This window comes from Lutzomyia longipalpis, chromosome 1 (assembly GCF_024334085.1).
Source record: "Lutzomyia longipalpis isolate SR_M1_2022 chromosome 1, ASM2433408v1".
In the NCBI taxonomy this organism is placed as follows: domain Eukaryota; kingdom Metazoa; phylum Arthropoda; class Insecta; order Diptera; family Psychodidae; genus Lutzomyia; species Lutzomyia longipalpis.
In genome coordinates, this window is record NC_074707.1 from 26,489,555 (window position 1) to 26,504,507 (window position 14,953).

At 33.1% G+C, this 14,953-nt stretch overlaps 1 protein-coding gene across 1 annotated transcript in view; it reads left to right on the forward strand.

Annotated features, from left to right (window-relative positions):
* Positions 1–14,953, forward strand: part of LOC129797536 (REST corepressor) — a 303,631-nt gene that overhangs the window by 245,259 nt on the left and 43,419 nt on the right. The window lies entirely within an intron of this gene.

Genomic DNA, 14,953 nt, shown 5'->3' on the forward strand with positions numbered 1-14,953 from the left:
TCAAAAACACATAAACACTTTCCTTTCTTAAATTGTGGGCTGAGCAAATGAATTGAATTTGCCGCGTTTGTCGGCAGCAGCTGCTATACAATTATGTAAATACTCGCCTGTTTTCTCCAATTGGGTTAAAACGATAAATTTGAAAATGAATATCTTCGTTTCTATATAAATGTATTTATATTACATAAACAAATGTAAGATTCTGTTTGTATTAGACAGCAATTATGTAGGTGAATATTACATTTTTTGTTAAGAGCATGTATATAATGTTTACCTATACCTACCAATATACCTACATACATACCTATACAAGAACTTTAGAGCTATATTTCTTGAATTAAAAAAAAACGATCAATGGTCTTTTATAAAAGGTATGATAATCATTTTGTATGATGTTCTCATATACAGAAAAGGAAGGTTATACCTATTAGAGAAACAACTAAGGCCATAAAAAAGTCGATATTAAGGCGCTGGCACAATAAATTTTTAAGCACTCCAGATGCCAAAATTACCTGTGACAGATCGAGAGAAAATATTATAGTATTGTTGTCTATCTTATATTCACAAAGAGTTATAAATCTCTAAAGCATACAATCTCTATTTAGCCTTCTTAAGTTATCAAAGTACCAAATTGCAGAATGTTTTACAATGGTCATAATTACACCACTTTATTAGGAAAATCAAAAAATGGTTAAATTAGCTTTTCGAGCTTTTTAGACAATTTAGAAATATAAAATTAGAAATTTTCTTGAATACTCGGTCAAATACTGATTTGATTTTCTCTTAAAAACAAAGATTTTTGACTTCCAAAAATTATTTGAATTTATAGAATTTTTACACCAACCCCTAATTAATTTTTAATTAGAGATATGATTTTATTTCTTAAACCTCTTCCACAGCTTATAGAATTTTACATAAATATGTATCATCAACTAGTCTATCCGAGGGTGTCTTGTTGGTTGCGTACGTTAACTATGCGTACATAACCTTTTTCGAGTGCTTTGCGTACGAAATTAAAAAAAAGGTGACTACCTGCGCCAACAGGTAAACTTACAAACAAAATGAAACATACAATTATCAGCAACATTGCACCACGTCAATTTAATCAAGTTATAATAGAGGGGCGTATATTAGTGAGGGGGATAAGTCGAATTAGTAAAAAAATAGAGTACCCCAACAAATGCTGTAGAAGCTGTAGAATATAATAAAAATCTGACCCTTCAGCAGATTAAAATTATTTTTATGTGGGGGCGCTATGAAAGGGGATGGGGCGTAGTCGGGGCTTGCAAATCGTATTGACTCCCCTCTACCGCCATGCCGAATTTCATTACGATCGACCCAACTGGATCGAAGGAGTTTATGTGCCACGGACAAACGGACAGAAAGACAGCCTTTTCAGCTTTATATATTAAAATGCCATCATTGAATTCTGTAGTACATACATATAGTGAGGGTGAAATTTCTGTTTGTTTGAAATATAGGTAGGTTAAGATAATATGGACCACTTTTATAGATTTAGCCTATAAGAACGTTCAATCTTATCTTGACCACCTTTAATATGTAAATACCTAAATTGTGAAAGATAAATCAATTATAATGACCGGAGCTATTTAAGTCAATTTGCATAAATCTTTGCATATTTCTCATAGGAAATATCCTAGCCTACAACTTCGTCTTACGCAATTTTTCTCTATTTCCCCGGGAAATCTGAGTTTTCGAGCTTTTCCTGAACCCTTCCACGTTATAATTTTATGAAAAATCATATGTGAATATAGTCACCGGTGGGGTGAATTAGGTAGGTGGAATTTTCTGACATTTCCAACGATTTTCCATTAGAGATATATATGCTAGTTTAAACTTCTCACCTGTTAATCCGCAACAAAGAATTTAACATTATCTAGCAGTAAATGTAATTTTATCAATCACTTCATTTTGCGACAAAAAGGTTAAAAAAATATGTTAACAGTTTGAAGTTTCATATGATTTACATTGTTGTTGTTTTGATTCAAATAATTGTACAAAAATCATTAAAGTTAGTGAAAAATACACATTGGCAACATTTTTTCCTGGTGAAAAAATGGTCCTGGTCCTGGTTTTCCTGGTTTCCAACTGGTGAGAAAAATTGTCAGATTGGAAAATCGTTGAAAGAAAAGTATCGTAAATGATTTTTTCTCAACACGCAAACCGAAAGCTCTTGAAAAGAAGAACGTACGTGTTTTGATCCCAATCCCAAACCATCCGACGAAGAACCCGGAATACAACAATTAAAACTGTAAGTCGGTTATTCCCTATTACAACAAAACATGAGAATGGTACGCGTATGTAAGTGTTACGGTTAAAAATTGAATGAGCGTGAGGTTTTGATTCAGAGTAAAATCAATGAATGAAGTCAGACACTGACCACAGTTAATGATCGTAAAAGAGGCATATCAGCATTTTTATGGATACTGACTTCAGTGAAGGCATCGGCAAATTCTGAACGTGGAGTGAAGGGTAGTGGAATATATTTTTGTGACGTTGGTGGTGACAGACAAAACGATAGAAAATCAGAAATAGTTTTCACTTAGGCCACAGAAAGTGATGGCATGAGTGGATGGGTTGAGCTTCCAATACGCCTTTCTGGAATAGGGAGAAATACTGGGCAGACACTTCCCATTCTGAGAGCATTGTCAGCAACATCATTGTGACACGTAGCCTGTGTAAAACGTGACCACAATGTGTGACTATGTGACCCTGTGATATCAGTCAGGAGGACCATCCTGCTTCGTTTCTACGGGGTGAGACTCGATTTTTCCATCATGTTTCTTTTGTAGAATACCCCCTACTTTTTCACCCTTTTTATCTTCAGTAGCAGCTCCATCGTGTGTTTTTAGCTGTGATTCTTTCTTCAAAGAAGCACAGCTTCTGTGTACACTCAAAAATGCAAAGTCGTCAGATCGGGCTGAAACTTGGGATAAGCACGAATTAGGGTCCCTACATTCCAAAAAATGGTGGCGCCAAAAATCTTTCCGGCCGTCCGTCCGTCCGTCCGTCCGTCCGTCCGGAACCTTTCGCTAAATTACAAGAGAATGGTGATAGATAGAGACTTGCGGTCAACGGCAAAGTTCATATATCGGGTGGAAGACATCCGATTATGACGTCAAATCCAACCCCCCACCCCCCCGTCCGCCATTTTGAATAACCCCCAAATTTTGTTTTGCCTATATCTCAGCCCCTGTAATAGCTAAAAATCTGAAATTTTGATATGTTATAGAGGCCATCAAGACCTTTCCAATGATACCTCATTTTTGAAAATCGGCCAAGCCGTTTAGCCAATATGGCCGTCACAATTTTTTATCGAAAATCGGCCATAACTCGAGAACGGCTTGACCGATTTTGATCAACTCGGGTTCAAATGAAAGATTTTAACGAGCCCTACAACTCTCTGGAACATTGCAAGTTTCAAAAGTGACCGCAAGAGGCGCTAAAATCTAAAACAAAATTTTCGATGAGTTTTCGATGAATATCTCGAGCACCGGTTTATAGAATTGCTTCATATTTTGATATGTTATAGTTGGATATAACATCTTTCATCATGCCAAAAATGAAGAAAATCTATGTAACCGTTCCGGAGATATTGCGTTTTAAAGTTAACATGTCATTTCTTGAATTACATAAGTCCAACGCCCCGCGAAGCGGGGCGTTTTATATATACACATATAAAATTAAATAAAATATATATAAATGCATAGATATATACATTATATATATACATATAAAAATGCAAAGATAAATATATGTATATAAACTGCAAAGATAAAAATTAAATATAGCATGGATGGAACAGTATAAAGCGAAAGAACGGTAAGTAAAACTTACGGGCTGTGATTCTTTCTTTGTCAGTGAAATGTGAAATTGACGGAAAATTGGGGATGGGCAAATTTTGAGGAAGGCTTTCTCGCGTACCGAATCACAGCCAACGCCCACGATTAAGGCTTTTCACAAAATTTCTGAGCGTTGTCTGTGATTCGGTGCGCGAGAAAGCCTTCCTCAAAATTTGCCCATCCCCAATTTTCCGTCAATTTCACATTTCACTGACAAAGAAAGAATCACAGCCCGTAAGTTTTACTTACCGTTCTTTCGCTTTATACTGTTCCATCCATGCTATATTTAATTTTTATCTTTGCAGTTTATATACATATTCTATATTCTTTTTTTTTCTTCTTTCCAAGACCAAAATGTACAGAATATTGCGGAAAAATGAGCAAAAACTGGTTTACCAATTCACCTACCGTTACCGCGAAATCGTGCCCCGATTGTTGTTTATACCACAATGCATAAGTGCCATAGACAGAGGTGTGGGTGTTATGAAAAATTTCCTGCATGGAATATTTGATTCCCAGTGTGCACTATTTTCTTGCCTTCTGTCTAATGACATATGCCTGATGTTGTGCTACCCGAATACAACCATTGCAAAAACATAACTCCTGATCCATTAAAATATCCTCTTGAAAGTACATATAAAATTTCCTGAATTTCATCTAAAATTTTTTTTATAGTAGAGATCGTAGAAATGTTATGTTGTTTATTTACCTTTCAACTTAGATAACGTGATATGGCACTATATATTTAAATTAAGTCCGTTGCGATTCTCTAAGGCTTGGAGGATTTTGATGGCCAAAGTGGCCAATTTGACTTTTTCAAATCGCCCCAGAATTAAAAGTTGTTTAACATTTCGTGATAAACTCTACATCTGTACTTACATATATATGTATATTTTTATGTGTAATATGTGGAAATATATTTAACACGTGGCATACCTACATGTTTTATATGCAAGGCAAATTCTAATCTAATTTACTATTGAGCGAATGACCTACGTGTTTTAAAAAAACCAAACCTAGGGGAAAAGATGAAATTACGTTGTAGCGTGGCAAAAAAAGTTTCACACATAATTATATCAGGGGCTGTCGAGGCCAGTCATATGAATTGTAAATTTTTAGCATATAAGTATAATTACATATAATACATTGGGTGTGACATTTTATATCATACAGAAATCATGGTTGCGCCAATGTAAATGTGGGGTGTTGGTGTACTGGGGTTTGCTGAACTGGGTGTTACATACCATGAGAAATCATGCTAGAGGTGGTGTTTGAGCACCAACCAAAAAGCTGGAAATAATTTAAATAACTACTGTGAGAAAAACAGTTAAATCAAATGTTGATTTTTGTTGTAAAAAACATTTAAAGTCAAATAAAATAGTAAAACTCTTGTCGCTTCTATTTTCCACACCGTCACCTACATAACTTTTAACTTTCAGTGTTAAGTTTATAGAGGCTTTTAGTAGAGTTGTAAGTCAGTGTAGTCTATAGATATGCCAAAGAATATTTTGAATCATATCCATAAATTCCAAACATAATGATTTACTAATAATGATTTATAACTTAAAATGATAAAACTTTATGCCCTGTCGGAATTTTATTTAATATGTAGGGGAACGTGGTTCAATTCATACCTCCAAAGGTCCGCGCAGAATGAGAGAAAATGGTAGGTATAAAATAAAAAGCAATTTCCTTAAATTTGGTACCATTTTAAAGCCCATTTGATGCTCTTTTTACTCCTATAACTTTCTACATTTTAAGTTTTATCAGTTTTAAGTAATAGCGAATTGTGAAAGGTCTTAAGAGGTCCGAATTGGGCCACGTTCCCCTATATATTTTTTTGTTAAAAGATTTTTTCATCTGAAAAAATGGCATTCTTCTTCTATAATCGACAACTTTTTGAACAAGAGCTTTCTTTAAAAAAAAATGATTGGTCTATCAGCCTATTGTATTTCTATGTTACTAATTTTTGGAATATATTCCAAGAAATACATTTCTTTTTTGGGTGTCATTCTAAAAGAAAAAAAAACAACAAAATTTTTTATTAAAATTTTAAGAAATCAAGTTTGAATATATTTCTAACAACGCTATATTATTCAAGTTGTAATTTTGAGGTTGTGAAATTCTCCTTTGTAGGACTGTACCAGGCATTCTCATCATCATAATCATCCCCTATGGCACCCAACATGCACAAAAGCACTGGCTGCAGATGACATGACTAATTACACTCGCCCAACTACTGAGTCCTCTTCCCGCTCTTTGCTGTTTATACTGGTGAGAGGTGAGTTACTACACACAGAAAAATTTTTCGCATTTTGTGTATGCGAGTGAAATGGTTCGCAGTTTCAATTGGCGAGTCTTAGGTAGACTCGCACATTACTTTTACGAATCTATGGTATATAGTTTCTTTCTCACTAACATTTGAAAGGTTTTTTTTGACAAATTCCTTGTTTATTTTAAATTTGTCCGTTACCGTAATGTCTGATCTAAAGAACACTGGCATACGATTTTTGGAGACGTGTTATGAGACATTAAGTCCAGAAAACGTTTTTTTCTGGTTTTCCTACAACATAAAAGCATTTTCTCACACGTATGATTTACATATAAAATATTGCGTCATTTTATATGGGATGTTACACCCTCGAATGATTAATTTCTGAAAAAAGATTTCGTGACGACATGTCATAGGATAATCCATACATGCTTTTCATTATTGAATAAATTCTTAATATATTTAATCATTTACAAAGTTTTTATAACTAAAAGAAAAACTCAAAATTTATTTATAGAAAATTAAATTAAGCTGTTTTACGAAATCTTACGTGGCAAAAGTTCTATTTTAAGATAATTCCAGCTACTTTTGAAGGGATTATAAAACGTTCTTTCAGAAAATTGAGCTTAGGTCTTAGGATTGTTACTTTCAGAGAATAGTCGGGGAAAAAATAATCGGAATTTCGCCCTCAAATTCTTTCGACCGCCATCTTGGATACCAAACTATTATTGACTTTTTTAATTCATATCTTTGATTCTACAAATAGGGCTATATAACGTTTAATAAGATATATATTTTCCCAAATTGAAACAAATAAATTATTAATTAAAATAAAAAAAATTAATATTCTCATGGAAAACAAGTTTATGGTTATGGGAAATATGAGAAACATCATCCAAAAAGCGTGGTTGTAAAATAAAATATTTATTTTATATTACATTTGTTGGGAAGGGGTTCTGATAAAATGGCGGTCATTTTTTTAATTGCTTAAAAATTTTTAACGTAACCATCTTCATATTTTACCATTAGGCTTATAATACGCTTTATTATTTATGATCGGATATTTCGGAATAGGATTGTTCGTCCGATTGACTTAAATTTTATTTTATAAAGTTAGGTTAATGCCTTATAAAACATTAAGTTAAATAAGTTTTTTACGATATTTTTTTTTTAAAAATTCTTTCTAATGTAGCTCGAGTTATCTTTAAGTAACCCTGCGACGTAAGATTTTGTAACACATGTAACATAGCCTAATTTAAGGGTCTATTAATTATTTTTTGTTTTTTTTTTTAATTAAAAAAATACTTCAAACTTTAAAAGTCGTTATGAAATTATTCAATGACGAAAAAAACAAAAAGTATGGATTATCCTACGATATGTCGTCACGAAATCCTTTTGCAGAAATTATTTTTTCTATGGTTGTGACGGTTATGACATCCTTTATAAAATATGCGAAAATTTATGTTTTTGAGAAGAAATTTTGTTCTTGTGGACCTTTACAAGAGATCAGATAATGATTTTTGGTGCTTTAATAGTTTTTCCAGATAAAAAATTAACAAAATAAAAATCATGTGTAAAATTGGTGATTCCGCACAATTTCCGCGCGGCGCTAGTGTTTGTGAAAGAAACCTTTCAAATGATTTTTTCTGCTAAAACATTTGCTTTTCTTCTCATCAATTTTATCAATTATATTGCATTTTTATTTATCTATTTTGGGCAAATAATGCTATTTATGGAAGAAATATTGCTTTTAGATTGGTGTAAGTGTTTGAGCAAATCAGTATTTATAGAATTCAATGTTTAATTTCGGTCCAATAAATGTGAAAATTTTCGAGAAATAGTGCGAATGAGTGCGAGTGAAATATTCGTATTTTGGCCATGCGAGTGGCCCACTCGCAAAAATTGACGATTTGACTGCCACTTCTTGTCATTTTTTTTCTGTGTGTATGTTTGCTAGAAAGTTGTTCCTAGTGTATAGCAAATCTACTTACCCAGTACACGGTACGCTAGTGTGCTGTCCTATATAGATAGAGTACATAGTTTTATGTTGATATAATGATGGAGAGTTTGGATTGCAATCACTCAAAATTATTACAATAAACTGCTGTCCTGTCACGTGTATATGACTGCAATGGAATGAAAATGCAGTTTCTCATGTGACCAGGAAAAGTGAATGTACTTTGTCACTTATGGTGATTGAATTGAGGATTCATTAGATTTCATATGTGGTATGACTGCAAAGTGGACAGATTTTTAAGTTATAAATTTTACATTTTAAACGTTTCATATACTATCTACCACACTGACATTCCACGCTTTTCTGAGAATATAGATAAAAAAAATACATCTTAATATATAAAGCTGAAAAGTCTGTTTGTCTGTTTGTCTGTGGCACATGAACTCCTCCGAAACGGCTGAGCTGATCGTGATGAAATTTGGTATGGGGGTAGAGGGGGTTAATACGAGTTGCAAGCGCTATATGGGATTCTGCCCCTCTCCCCTTTATAGCACCCCCCGCAGAAAAATTGATTTTTTCCAATTTTTTCTACCTGTTGAAGGGTCGGATATCAGGGTTTTTTATTTTAAAATTTTTTTCGGGGTACCGTATTATTCATCCCTCCTACTAATATACACCCCCCCTTTTTTATAGCCTAAAATGGGATTTACTCACACGTGATTTGGGGCTCGGGTTGACTAGTTTTCATATATTTTTGACTACTTTTCGAATTTGCATGGCCGACCTATATGTTATGTGAAACTCAATTCTTCTCTTTCATTAAAATAATAAGTTTTTGCACTTTGATTTTATGTGATCAACTTGTAAAGCAAAGTAAAGTTGATATTGATTTTAAAATTATAAAAACGGAATTTTTTTCTTTCTATTTTCCTTTTTAGTGCATCGCTCAAGTGTTTCTTTTGACTATTTTATCAAGTGGCTCTGGGTGCTCTGGGTGTATCTTCCCCTCCCCTCTGTAATGGTCTTCTACATCATTGTTGTCATTGTCTTTTCCCATGGTGGAGGAAGTCTCCCCAAACTATTACACCAAGGATGGAGAAATACAAATTTGCAATTTCTTCCTTCATGCACAACGGAGACTGCATCCACAACATTGTTCCATTTATCAATGTACTCTTTCCGGTACTGGCATTTTTCCTGGTTTTGGGAGTGGAAGTTTGTTCTGATGTACTCGCCCGGCTACCACCCATTAGCATACTCACCCACGAAACCCCCTTGGAAAACATGCTCAATTTGCATATTTTTTTAGTTTTAAAACAGCCGCTTCAGTATGACCCCTCATCTACGAAAACGTATGCGGTGAAACAGCATATTCATATTTATAAACATACATTGAGTAGGCTTACGGTTTGGTTAATAGTACGTACGTATATTACTGTGTCGAGCACAAGAATGACATAATCTTACAGACTAATTGAGTAGAAAACGTATGAGTCATAGACAGAAAAAAGGAATGACATTGGATAATGGTTGTAAAAATGGTATATAATTTTGTGCATGGATAGAAGCTTCTAAAAGTTTCGTTAAAATTCCCACATCACATAATTAAACAAACATGCACCCTTGGATGATGTTTGATGCGATAAATGAGCATAAGAATAATGGTGTCGATAGCCACTGTAAGTAAGTAAATGTAGGTATACAATTTGATGATGGCATATATTTTGCAAAATTTAACACCAAAAGTTATTTAAAGTGTATGTAATGGAAGTGGAGTGAGAATGAATTTGATTTGAATTTATGTTAGTGAATAGAAAAACTTTAATGGCTCTTTTGAAACTACATACATACATACATACATACATACGTATATGTATGTACAAATGGTTTACATGATGTTCCTCAGTGGTGCACCATCCCATTAGATATAAAGCTTCACGTCTCGGCAGTGTGAGCTTTGTGCAGACACAAAATGAAACTTTGCTCAATCGCTAGGGTTTACAGATTTATAATGGATGTTCACCAGCTCCTCTTTACTATCATGTATGTGAATTTGTGACCAAATGTATGTTGACACTAAATGCCCATCGAATTAAAACTTTAAAGTATTTTTTTGTTGTTTTGGTTCTCTCTTTGGTATGTATTGTCTTCGATTTCAAATCACATGTCATTTATGTATAATTTCGTGAATAAATTTTCCTGTCTGCTTCCGTTGACGCCACTAATGCGGTGTAGGATAAATCGTTCTTCGAGATCGCTTCCTCAACCATGCACTATGATTGGTTCTTTTAATCCTCTTTCTTAAATTTTTCCATTGTAATCATGTTCATAATGTGGCGCTCGACTCAATCGTTAGGCAGTGTGATGAGTGAAAAATATATCGGCTGTGTACTGTAACCATTCACTAGAATAGCACATAAAAGTATGTGGATGATAATAAATTTCAAGCAAATTGAAATTAAATACTAAACTTGGATTGGCACTGATTTAGATGGTGTGTTCATTCGAGGAGTTAAATAATTGCCAAATGCTGAACTATTATTTGTGAGGATTGTACAAAATTTATTTTCTCCGACACATTTAGCCTTTTCATTGGTACAAGGGACCAATAAAAAGTGATGAAATGCTCTTTATTTTACTATACCTATATTTTTTTTCTGGGGGAATCACTAGCAGTAGTGTTTTTTGGACATCATGAAAAACACACAAATCCAACAGCTGCAAGAAACTATTTTGTGATAAATTGCTAACAGAGGGAATTAAATAAATAGCAATAAACATCACTAAATCCACTTGTAAATCCTCTTTAAGCAGTTAGCACCAGCAAATATCCCATCACATTTCGCTTAGGTGTATTTTTTTATGATATTTTGTGGAGAAATCATTTGAAAACGTGGTCTCTAGACTAGATAATATTGCACAACATATAAAACTCAATGTAAATTATAATTATATACATATTTATTAGTAAGTATCTCAATATTTTTGCATTTTTTTTACTGATTAGGGCGCTAACCATCTGAAAGACTATCTCATATCGAATATTTCTTGTAAGATATTGTGATGAAATTCGGTATGGAAGTACATAGATGGGGTCAATACGAGTTGCAAGTTCTGTGTGGAATTCTGTCTCGACCCTCTTTCATCACCACATAAAAATCATTTTCCCATTTTATAACGCTAAATTAGTAAATAACGTTTTTTTTTTAATTAAAAATTTTTTTTCGGGGTATATACTGTATTATTCACCTCTTTTTTATTTAAACTCCTCTATTATAGATTTAAATGGAATTTGCTAACACTTATTGGGGGCTCGGGTTAACGGGCCGTCGTAACCGTATATCTACTCACAATATTTATGTATACATATAATGTAATCTTTTTTATCTTTGCCACAATCATCCTATTATGTTGCACTTATAGAATAATCTAAAATTGTGAACAAACGAAACACACTGTGTGATATTCTTATTCATAATGAAAACAATGGCAGTTTGTTTGGTACACGGATGTCCTTCATTAAGTTTCTGGATGATAATATGTGTTCCTTTTATCACGTAACAAGCACGAATTATATTGCAAATCGGTTGGAACCGTTCGAACAATTTTTAAGTGTAGTAAAGAGTATAAGGGATTGGTAAATATGTACAAGTGTACACAGGCATCTTCAAAGAAACAAAGTATACGATTACAATTTTAGAATTCATAGAGTCGCTTTCGAATACAAGTAATATAAAGAGAATAGTAAAATTCCAGCCTAATAAATGACTCCAATTAGTTGATAGAGCACCAAGTATTGTAATCGTCAAAAAATCTTAGAGAAAATGAAAATTAACACTCACATTTCTTTGAAAACTTTAAACTGGAAATCTCTTACAGTTTTCATGCTACAAAGGGAAAATTTTGGATACCGATAAATAAATTAAAACATAAAATTTTTCACAACCATTTTCGTTTATTTGGGTTGTTCGAAGCATGCTTATACCAAGTTAGAGAACGATCAGGGAATATTGGATTTATCTATCCTGTTACAATACTATACCATTAAATGATATCTACGTAGCTGGCGGACGCATTATTGTTGACTCCTTCATAATTACAGTAGAAGTCCATATCAACGAACAATCGGATGCATTACTCTCGCGCATTATTTTTAATACGCGAGAGTAGTACATCCGATTGTTCATTGATGTGGACTTCTACTTTACTTATGTACCTGAAGGCAATGTAAAATGTAGATATTGTCTTTTATTTTAGAATAGGACTAAAAGTTTGGAAAGAGTGGGACACAGTTTTCAAATGAATTTCATTCAAAAGCTACTGTCTTTTTTTTGTATAAATAAGAATAATAAATCTTTATGGAAAGTTCAATTGCAAAATTGTCTTTATTTCTCAACTTGGACACTGGAAGTTTGGTTTGCATAAAAAACATTCATAACTCAATATTTTTCATTTTAGCGCTCTAGGCGTATCTTTCAGGGTACATTCTCACAAAAAATTTTCAACCTAAAATGACTTTGAAAAAAAATCAATGCATTACAGGAGAGAAAATTACAGACCCTTATATATTGGAGTAACTTCTACTAAATGTACATGGTTCTATATACGAAAAAATTATCAAGAAAACAATGTCTTTTGTTAGATTTGAACAACTATAAAACATTTCTAAAGCATTTTGAGATTGTTTGTTCACATTTAAATTGCCGTTGGGATTCTTAAGTTTGAAAAAGTGAATTTAATGTCTCATGCTTACTTATTACACATCGCTGAAATTCTATAAGCGTCAACATGTACTATTAAAACAACGTGAATGTAGAAGGAATAAGGTTGTTGGTAAAGTGAAACCTATTGTTTTAATCTCTTTGCTGTGCAACGAGCTAACTCTTCGCCGCAGTTGTTCAGAAGGATTCTTGCTGAAGGAATGAAGTTGCGCCTTTTTCATCATCTGTCTCGTTTCGCAAGAGGCACATAAAGTAGAAATTCCGCAGACATAAATGAAATATTACACCGTAATCCCTTGAGGGTCCGGAAAGTGCAGTCCTTGACTATGTTGACGCTATCTGAGGGTATATTAATAATTGCAGAAATCCTCACACCACGCTTCGTCGAATATGTTACGTACATAGTATATATAGCACGAAAAGATAAAAGGACAAATCAAATACTGTCGACTGAAATTCGGTTTCTCATTCAAAGTCACCTCTTACTACATATACCTGTATTTGGAATTAATCTACAACTTTCATCATTATTTTTCAACCATAATACATTTATAATTGAATGACAGTACATAATAGGTTACATTTGAAATAACCCACCCCCCACGCCCCTAACGTCTGTTATTTACCTCCCATATAACTTCCATGTATTTTTGACGAAATTTTGAATTTGGAAAAATAAATGATATGCAAAAATCGACTTCTTCTCTATCTGATATGTATTGTGTAGTAATCCCAGTCTACTAATAAATAGATCTAATAATCTAATAATAATAGATGTAGTAATAATCTACTAATAACAGATTTCCGCGAAGGGGCGAGGTAAGTTAGAGCAAGGCGATAATTTACTTTGTGTATTATATTTTCCTGAACTTTCGAAGGGCCTGACTAAACTGATGAAGCATAAAAAATCAAAAAAATCTTTCATAAATTGCTTTACAAAAATTATTTGGAATGATTGATTGATGAAAGCTTTTAATACACATTTTGTTTATCCATGACAGTGTTCGCGGCCTAAGGATGGTGAAATATTTGTTAAAGGTTTTCACTGTGTTTTTTTGTCCCGGTCTCTTCTACATGTCTTTTATTTCAAGAGAAAGATTACCTATGTATATATGGCATTTACTGCTTTGATTGTAAAATTTTCCTTATTTAATATACAATCATTGTAAAAAAAGTACTTAAATAAAATAAACTCATCATCACTATGAACTTGTTTCACGACGCGCAACAACTAGGGTTATATGCGCCAAAATAAAATAAACTATTATTATTAATAATATATGTACACTATGTAGGTTATTTTTAAAAATTTATATTTTGTGAAATAAGTAATATGTTTTTTTGCACACATAAATTCTCTGGATGACTTTCTTGCTGGGCTCAATAAAGTACGAGAATAAATTTGCAAAATGTTTTTCACTTTTAGATACATAGTTCTATATAAAACAGTGTTTAAGGTATTATTTTAAAATTAAGGTTTACTCTCACATGTACATACATATACTGGGTGGCGCATAAATTAATGCAAGATTTTGCATGTAAAGAAGCCTTAAATCATGTATTAACTTATGCGCCCATATATATAATAAAATCATGTAATATGTCTATATACAATTTATTTATTTATAAAAAAACAATTAGGTGCGTTATATCTTCTTCTTCTTAATATATAAAGCTGAAAAGTCTGTCTGTTTGTGGCATATGAACTCCTCCGAAACGGCTGGGCCGATCTTGATGAAATTTGGTATGGGGGTAGAGGGGGTCAATACGAGTTGCAAGAGTCATATGGGATTCCGCCCCAACCTCCCTCCTCCACAGAAAAATTGATTTTTTCCCATTTTCTACCTGCAGAAGGGTCAGATAACGGGATTTTTTTATTTAAAAAATGTTTCGGGGTACCGTATTATTCATCCCCCCTACTAATATACGCCCCCCTTTTATAGCTTAAAATGGAGTTTGCTCACACGTGATTGGGGGCTCGGGTTGACTAGTACAATTTATAAACCTCAATTATGAATAAATCAGAGTATTTTTTGTAAACATTAGATCACCACTAATATCTTGTAATTCTATAAATCAAATTGCAGAAGTAAAGACTTTATTAGGACTTTTATGAAGTCGTACATATATTTTAAAAAGA